General features: G+C 32.9%; 1 long non-coding RNA gene across 8 annotated transcripts; it reads right to left on the bottom strand.

The window, feature by feature from the left end:
• Positions 1 to 523: 523 nt before the first annotated feature.
• LOC111023632 (uncharacterized) lies at positions 524 to 5,413 on the bottom strand. 8 transcript variants are annotated; one of them, XR_015789890.1, is made up of 7 exons: positions 4,214 to 5,412; positions 3,935 to 4,061; positions 2,915 to 3,837; positions 2,497 to 2,574; positions 2,355 to 2,404; positions 2,125 to 2,234; positions 1,477 to 1,747 (listed from the first exon to the last, which is right to left on the bottom strand). It is a non-coding gene; the product is annotated as an uncharacterized LOC111023632 (long non-coding RNA). The 8 variants fall into 8 exon arrangements; XR_015789887.1 differs by lacking the exons at positions 1,477 to 1,747; positions 3,935 to 4,061 and adding an exon at positions 524 to 798 and having other exon boundaries at positions 2,971 to 3,025; positions 4,214 to 5,399; XR_015789885.1 differs by having other exon boundaries at positions 2,915 to 4,061; positions 4,214 to 5,413.
• Positions 5,414 to 8,070: the final 2,657 nt, after the last annotated feature.

An 8,070-nucleotide genomic window follows, 5' to 3' on the forward strand; every position in this document is an offset into this window, starting at 1 on the left:
GTTTTTTGAGAGTCGTGATAGTCGATGCTATTAAAAGTCCATGACCTTTGATAGCGTTTTTCAAGAGCTATAACTGACGCTATGAAAATAAAGAAATTATTGCATATTTATGTTGCTATGAAAACATTTAATAGCGTTTTATTTTAACACTATTATAGGTTTAGATATCTCTTTTTTTTGCTGTACTAAACTTATAATAGCTCTTTTTTTTTGTGCTATCAAATGATATATTGCAAACTAACGAATTTTGCTATCATAATCTTATAATGGCCTTTTTTTGTGCTATTAAATAGTTAATATAGCTTAAATTTCTTTCTATCTTAAACTTATAATAACTTTTTATTTAAGCTACTATATTGTATATATAGTTTCTATTACGTTGCTATAGATTTCTATATTTTTTTTTCCATTCCTATAATTATTATGGCAAATTTATATATATGGTTTAGTTGTTCCACATAAACTTTGTATAAGTCAATCAATGAACTTTTTGTAGTTAAATAAACATACAAAAAATACTATATGACACTAAATATATCATCACATTCTTTTTCTAAATGAAATTTTCATGATCCATTACATAACAAAATAAAGTAAATTACTTAATAGTTTACAATACAAAGTGTTACATTATAAATTCACCAAAAGTAAAAAAAGGAAAAAGATAGTTAACTACATTCAAGCATCTAAGGTTCTTCCAACAACAATGTCTATATGCTCTTAGAAGATTTTGTGAAGCGCGTTTCCCTCCAAAACTCATAAGAAGCCATAAGTTTTTAGCAAACGATCAAAGCTTACCTAAAATGGCAATAAAGAGGAACAATAAGACTAACATGAAATCAAATACGACTAGATAAATGACAAAAAACTTATCAACGTAAAAAAAATAGTTCCATATATCAATCTGAATCAACAACCAAAACCCTGAAGTAATCTCGTATTTGGTATGAAATGTCTTATTTGATATAAATGATTAAAGTTTAAATAGTCCCTAAACTTCTTTCCATCTATAAATTTTCAATGTTATATTTTAGATCATCAACCTTACATAAAAATTATTATAATCCTTGTGAAACTAGTATTTAAATCAATTATTAATAACATATAGAAACATGACGCCAAAAAATTGGAAAGGCAGAGAACACCAATTGGAGAAAAATTCATCTTTACATAGGACAAAATAGTGTAAATTATTACACAAATACAATCATGTATGCAGAATAACATAATTATAAAAGTTCAGGAAAACATTTCAGTAACGTTGCACAATTCTAAACTATATAACACAAACCACGATAAAAACTTCACTTTACTAAAGTACTATGAAGCCTCTAGAACATAATTCACAATGCACCAATAGTGAAGAGGGTTTCTATGGAGGTTGTTAAACACAGAAGTAGGATACAAAATGCTTACTTTACTTTCAAAAGTTGATGGTTATGGGATACTAATTTTTCCTTGAATTTTCAAAACGTATACGAAAAAAGAATCCAAAAGAAGGTAAATTATGCACAATACCTTTTCATACAGAAATATTTCATTGAAATATACAAGAGGTAGCTAAGCCAGAAGAGCTAAAAATCTATTTTACTAAGAATTGAACCGAATCCTAGGTGAATCGATCGTAGAAGAATTGGAATCAGATTACAAGAAGATAACAAATCTGCTTGTTTCTTCTGTGTAGGGGTGTCACCTAGTTGAAAAGCCCACTTTTGCAGCAGCCAACGTTTACCTTTTCCAAGATAACCTAACATGTGATTGGCCAACACTTCAACGTAAAAGCATAGACCAATGGAAGTACTCTAAAACAAGCATGATAATAAAATGGATTGATTAATCTTCAGAGTAGTCTAAAACCAAGAGAATCTTATAGAAGTTAAAAGCAATTGAAGATAGTAACACAGTCAAATTGTAAAAGGGCATCCAAAGAAGGCAATTTCATCCTTAAAATCAAGGGACACAAGGAGTCCTACGTTTAAAAGGAGTAGGATTTCGAAAGAAAAGTACCATCCAAGGTTTGACATTCACAACATAAAGGATTGAAACATTCAACTTCTTTATTGTTTTCATAATAAATCTTACGTGGTTGAAATTTTAATCCTTAACAGTAGAGGAGAGATATACCATTGAAAATATTTGACAAGTTCAGTTATGAGATGAGGTTCTCCATGCATCAAGAACCAATTGCTTTGACTCTCCCATGGCCGCTTTGCCCTTGAACTTGAATAACCTTACTTTATAGTTAAAAAGTACAAATCAAATTTCAAAATTTCTGAATAGATGTCATCGTTTCCATCCATTGACTAAAAAGCAAATAAAATTTGAAGAAGATTTATAACTGATAAGCAACTTGCCAAGATTTTAAATGCTGGCTTGTGGACAGTCCTTTCATATATTCAACATCCTGAATATAAAGTTGGTGCCCATATAAACATTCCAGAGATCACAATTGATATAAGTTAGAAATATAAGGATCAATAATAGTAGGCAGTTTACCAGGACCATATATTTGACTTTGAACTAGTATGTCAGCAAGAAGCTCTCAGGGCACATGTAACTTGAAGTATCCACAAACTGCAGTGCATAAAATATATTGTAAGTCTCAAAATCTAACAAGTTCATCCCCTTTCTCACATACAACCAATATTGGTATTCAAAGAATCCAAAACTATTTGTTACCAATACAAACACAATAGAGAAAATAAAAACTCATTTAACAAATAGGATTTCATACGACAATGACACAAGAAAAGAACAAAATATCACACAATCAGCCGTTTAATCATGTAACATTTAACCAATTAAAACTTGTGAAAGACTAATATTTATAATCATTCTTAAGTCCCTGACCACTAAGATTTGAATCCATAATCTAAAATACACCTTGAATTCTACAATGAAGTTCATGCTTTACCTAATTTATAAGAAGTTCACTTAGACAGGCATTCAAGCTGAGAGCATAAGTTCTACCTTCAGTAAATCAAATAGAACAACTCAAAAAGAGCCATCAGAATTGACACACCACCTGAACAAAGACAGCAGCTCACTAAAAAAGAAACTTAATGGGCATAAATAGCAAGAGCAAAAAAACGTTCAGCATATCAAAAAGCTATAAAATGTAATATTTCTCGTAGTGATGCTTTCCAAGCTTCCTTATCCAACATAAAATTAGTTTGTACTAAGCTTAAAGACCTATACGAACAACAACTGATTTCAGGGGAAGAATAAGAAAAATCCAATGTGACCTAACCCACAAAATCCATGAACCTTTTAATACCATACTACACAACCACTCCCACATCAAATCATATTATCTTACTTAAGTTTTAGCAATTAAGAAAATCAGTTCAATATCTAAACATCACTCATGAACAATAAAATTATGTTACATAAAAAAAGATTTATACTAGGGACTCGGGCATGAAGAATGAGAACACCAAATTAAATGATAGTCTTATTAAAGTTTAAACAACAGACATCGAGAAATTAACAAGGAAAGAATAAAGAAACAAATGGAAGAAAAAGAAATAAATGAAACAAGATGCGATATTTGAACCTTGAGCCATATTCATAGTTGATTTTATTGGAGGTCAATGAAACATCGACACACACTAATATACTTTAAACCTTGAAATTGGGATTGTGAAAGATAGAGCTAAACTCAAACATTATATTGAGCTAAACTAAAAAATTATATCAAGAATAGAGCAACTTTTAAGAGTAGATGAACACAATAAGTTATATATAACGGTTATCTACCTTCTTTCAAAGTGATCAATATAGTCTCACTTACCTAGCCACCAAAGTGAAAGAAGTTTTGCACATTGAACACACTCCCTACCAACAAACAGTTTTACAAGCATTGCAACAATTTAAATTCAGTCAAGAAAATAGTACATATTTGAAAATAAAAGAATATGAATAACTGCTATACTTTGGTTTTAATGTTGGGTTAGATCACATTCATTTGTACTTCCAAAAAAACCCCCTTTTTCTCTCCCTAACTCTCTCATCAACTTCATTTCACACTGTTCTTTCTGCGCTGAACTTCTTTGAGATGACTATCCAAGAAAAATATTTTGAATCAAGAAAATCAACCCATTAAAGGTTTCAAGTAATTAGTTAAGTTAGATATTTTGCAACTTCCATCAAAAGTATAAAAATTAATTTGATCATACTACTCAACAGACATTTAATGTAATGGATTTGTTACCATCCGTGACAAAAAACTTTGGTGTGACTCCCATGGTTGACCACCAAATAGCTCCTGCACACAAGAATAGAAAAACGTCATCAACCAATCAAATATCATAAAAATGGCATAAACTTAAGTTGGAATTCACCAAACCTAGTAACACACAATACCAAAAAAATTAAACTCTCAGAAACAAAAAATGGAAGAGAAAATAGAGATTAGCCTCCTCATTGGACTTTACTAACACCAACTTAAGGGTTTGAACTTTAACTAAAACCTAGGTTTCTACGATTGCTGCGAAATACAATGCTTGCCAAACCAAGAGTGTCATATGACTTCAATGGGACAGAAGAAATCCACCTAACCTGCTATACAGAGAAACCTTCATTTCTTACTATGTCTAACTGCAATTTGAAGAAACTCCAAATAGAGTGTAATGGCAGAATTAAACATTTCAGTATAACCAATAGAGATATCACTTTCTCACCATGAATATAGTATGGCTTCCTGAATAGGAGGGTGAAAATCAGAACCATTTTCTTTTCTTTTTTCAAATATAAATCGACTATTTTCATGTTTATTTTCTTCATTTCTTATTTTTTAAAATTTTAGACAAATTTCTCCTTCATTTGACTACATTCAATTGATTTTTTTTCAAGGTTTTGGAACAGGAAACGAAGAGAATGAACATGAGTGGGTGCATCTGAAACCAAACGAAGGTGGCGACGTGTGAGCTCGAGGAGTGGGTGAACAGTGTGGCCATGGCAGCGTTGGAATCTGGGAGCAGTGCGGCAACGACAACCTTCAAATTTGGGAGTAGTGCGACGACGACAGTGTTCAGATCTTACCGGAGCAGTGCGGTGGTGGCAGCGTTCGGATCTAGCCAGAATAGTGCGTCGGCGGGAGCTTTCGGATATGGGAACACAAAGGTGGCGGCACCGTTTGGATCTTGCTGTAACATTGCGACGACGGCAGCTTTCGGATCTGAAACTACGAAGGCGACGACAACGTTTAGATACGGCCGAAGTAATGCGGAGGCGGCGACTTTCGTATCCTCGAACACGAAGGAAGCTAAGGTCTGGGTATAGAAAATGGAACAGAAGAAGGTGACTCTAATTGGAGACCCTAAAAAAATTTGAGTAGGCGCCAAAGTTTTTTTATTTCTCCATTTCCTCCCTTTTTTTCATTTACTTTCTATAGCCCATTTCTAAAAGTGTTACGCCCAAAAGCTATTGAAAGCCATATTTCTTGTAGTGCAATGTAGGATAATATTAACATTCATATAAAATATGTGATGAAATAAATCTGAAAAGAAAAAATGGACACATAAATATGTATTTGAAAACTTTGAACTGCTATGTTATTGTTATACTCAAACTTACCTCGTCTGGTCTATTTTGCTAAATTAAAGCACTGTTCATAGATAAACATAAAAGTACATAATTGTGGGATAAAATGAAATCTAACTCTTATTATGTAAAATAATTCACAAATCTAACTATTAGATATTGACGATATAAACTATGATAAATAGTCCATTTGAAGCACTCATTTTTTGTTAAAAAGATTCGTGAAGTCTGTACGCGAAGAAACATGGATTAGGGTTTTCTCCAATTTCTCGAGAGGTAACAATTTCAAATCTTCCCCTACCTTCCAAGAAAAGCCCAGATCCGGAGAAGAAGGTTTTTTTTTCGAGAATTTACAATAGGTGTCTCTATTTATCATCCAGTTTTGAAAAATGGCTAAATAATATTTTATAATGAAAAATGTTCATTCGTATTTTTCTAACTATTTTGCAGGTTTGATTTTGACATTTCTACCTTTTTTATTTTATTATTATTTTTAAAATCAAATATCCTAACTTCCTTCATTTTTCGTAGATTCTATCCCTAATTGATTCTAGTTTTTTTTGCTAACCACTATTCTTTAATATATACGTGGGGACAGAACTCACTAGAGACATCACACATGGAGGATCAGAGATGAGAGATGGGAGAAAGGGAGACAACAGAAATCTTATTAGGTGAGGGACAACGGTGGGGCAACGTGGTGAGTGATAGAGCTTGTTGCAAGTGGGGCAGCGGTAGCGGAGGAGAAAGAGGCCTACATGTTGAATTTCTACATATTGTGTAGGTAAAGTGCTTTTTATATTTTTTTGTATTAATTTTCACAAAAATACACCTTATTTCTTAATGTTCACCTTATTTGTTCACATTTTTTCTTCTTCTGTTCGTCGTATTTGTTATTTGTTCTTCTGTTCGCCGTATTTGTTATGTGTTCCTCTGTTCGCTGTATTTTTTATTTGTTCATCTGTTCGCCGTATTTATTATTTGTTATCTGTTCGCCGTATTTGTTATTTGTTCATCCGTTACGTGTTCATCTATTTGTTTTGGGTTTTAGTATTTCTGTTTGAGTCTTAGTTTTTCTGTTTCTAACTACATTGTTTTGGGTCTTAGTATTTGTGTTTCTAATTACATTTTGTTTATTGACGTGTATTATATATTCTTTAAGATTCTTAGTATCATTTTCGATAATGATTTTATTGTTTAATGAATTATACTTTTTTTATAGATTTGTTAGTATAATTATCTAAAAATTTATTGGGAAAATATTTAAGTTAGGTAAGATTTTGAAAATATTTGAATTATCTAGGTACACAAAAATATAGATAAGATTCTCCTATAAAAAACGGAAAATAATATATTCATTTTAAAATCATTTTACAGAGGGTAATTTCGTAACTAAAAAATTAATAAAGATTTTCGTATTTTTACCTTGGCCATTATTGAAAACTTAAAGTTGTTTGGCTATCTTTTGAAATTGACTATTTTAAATGGCTAAATCCGTTGTTATCCCTTTTTTTTCCTTCCTATTTTTTTAGCGGATAGTAATCGTCGAGGCTTCTTAATATTTGAAAGAAAGGAAACGGGATGTGTTTCTTAATATTTGAGAAGAGAGTTTTCTTTGAAATAATCGTTTGCGCTTCTTAATACTTCAAAACAAAACGAGATGCGTTTTTCATTTCTAAATATCTATAATTGGTTAATGTAAATCATAATTATAGACATTTGGAACTTCGATTTTACGTCGAATTGCTGGGTTGAATCAGTTTGTTGGTATCCGACCTCGGTCTCTATGATCTGTTTGCTTATTGATTTTGTAACTCTCCCAAATTTCAAACAACTTAAATGGGGCAGATTACTAAAACATCTTATTCAACTCAAAACAATCAAGTGAATAACTACATTTCAATCAAGTGAATAACTACATTTTATTCCCTGACCTCAACTAAGCAACCTTACTAAGTTTCATAAATCATCAACTAAACAACTCTTATCAACGAAGTGAACACTAGTTTCGTTTCACCTTGAAACAACACAATGATAGCTAACTTCAATAAATTTTGTTTATGCAAGGATATGCACAACAGTGTATTTCAGATTGCAACTCGAACTCGGCCTCCGGACCGATCTGAATACTTGGGCGGACCTGCACAAAAAGGTGAGCACTCCGACGATCAAGTCAGTATAGGTCGGATTCCCAGTTTAGTTCGAGGTCAGAAATCACCGTACCTGATCGTGGAGTGAAGTCCTCTACTTATGGGTGGTAGTCCCGCTAATCTCGCGACGGTTACACCCGGTAATCTCGGGACCGTCGGTTACACCCGGTAATCTCGGGACCGTCGGTTACACCCGGTAATCTCGGGACCGTCGGTTACACCCGGTAATCTCGGGACCGACGGTTATACCCGATAATCACGCCGCTGACAGTAGCTCACATCGGCCCCCACCGAGCTTCCCGGTAGGTCGGACCTCGGCCAGGTTCACCTCGGCCCTCGTACTTAGCATCTGTCAACGCTAGTGGTGGTGATCTCG

This window comes from Momordica charantia (assembly GCF_013281855.1).
Source record: "Momordica charantia cultivar OHB3-1 chromosome 3 unlocalized genomic scaffold, Mcharantia_2.0 BLBB01000003.1, whole genome shotgun sequence".
In the NCBI taxonomy this organism is placed as follows: Eukaryota; Viridiplantae; Streptophyta; class Magnoliopsida; order Cucurbitales; family Cucurbitaceae; genus Momordica; species Momordica charantia.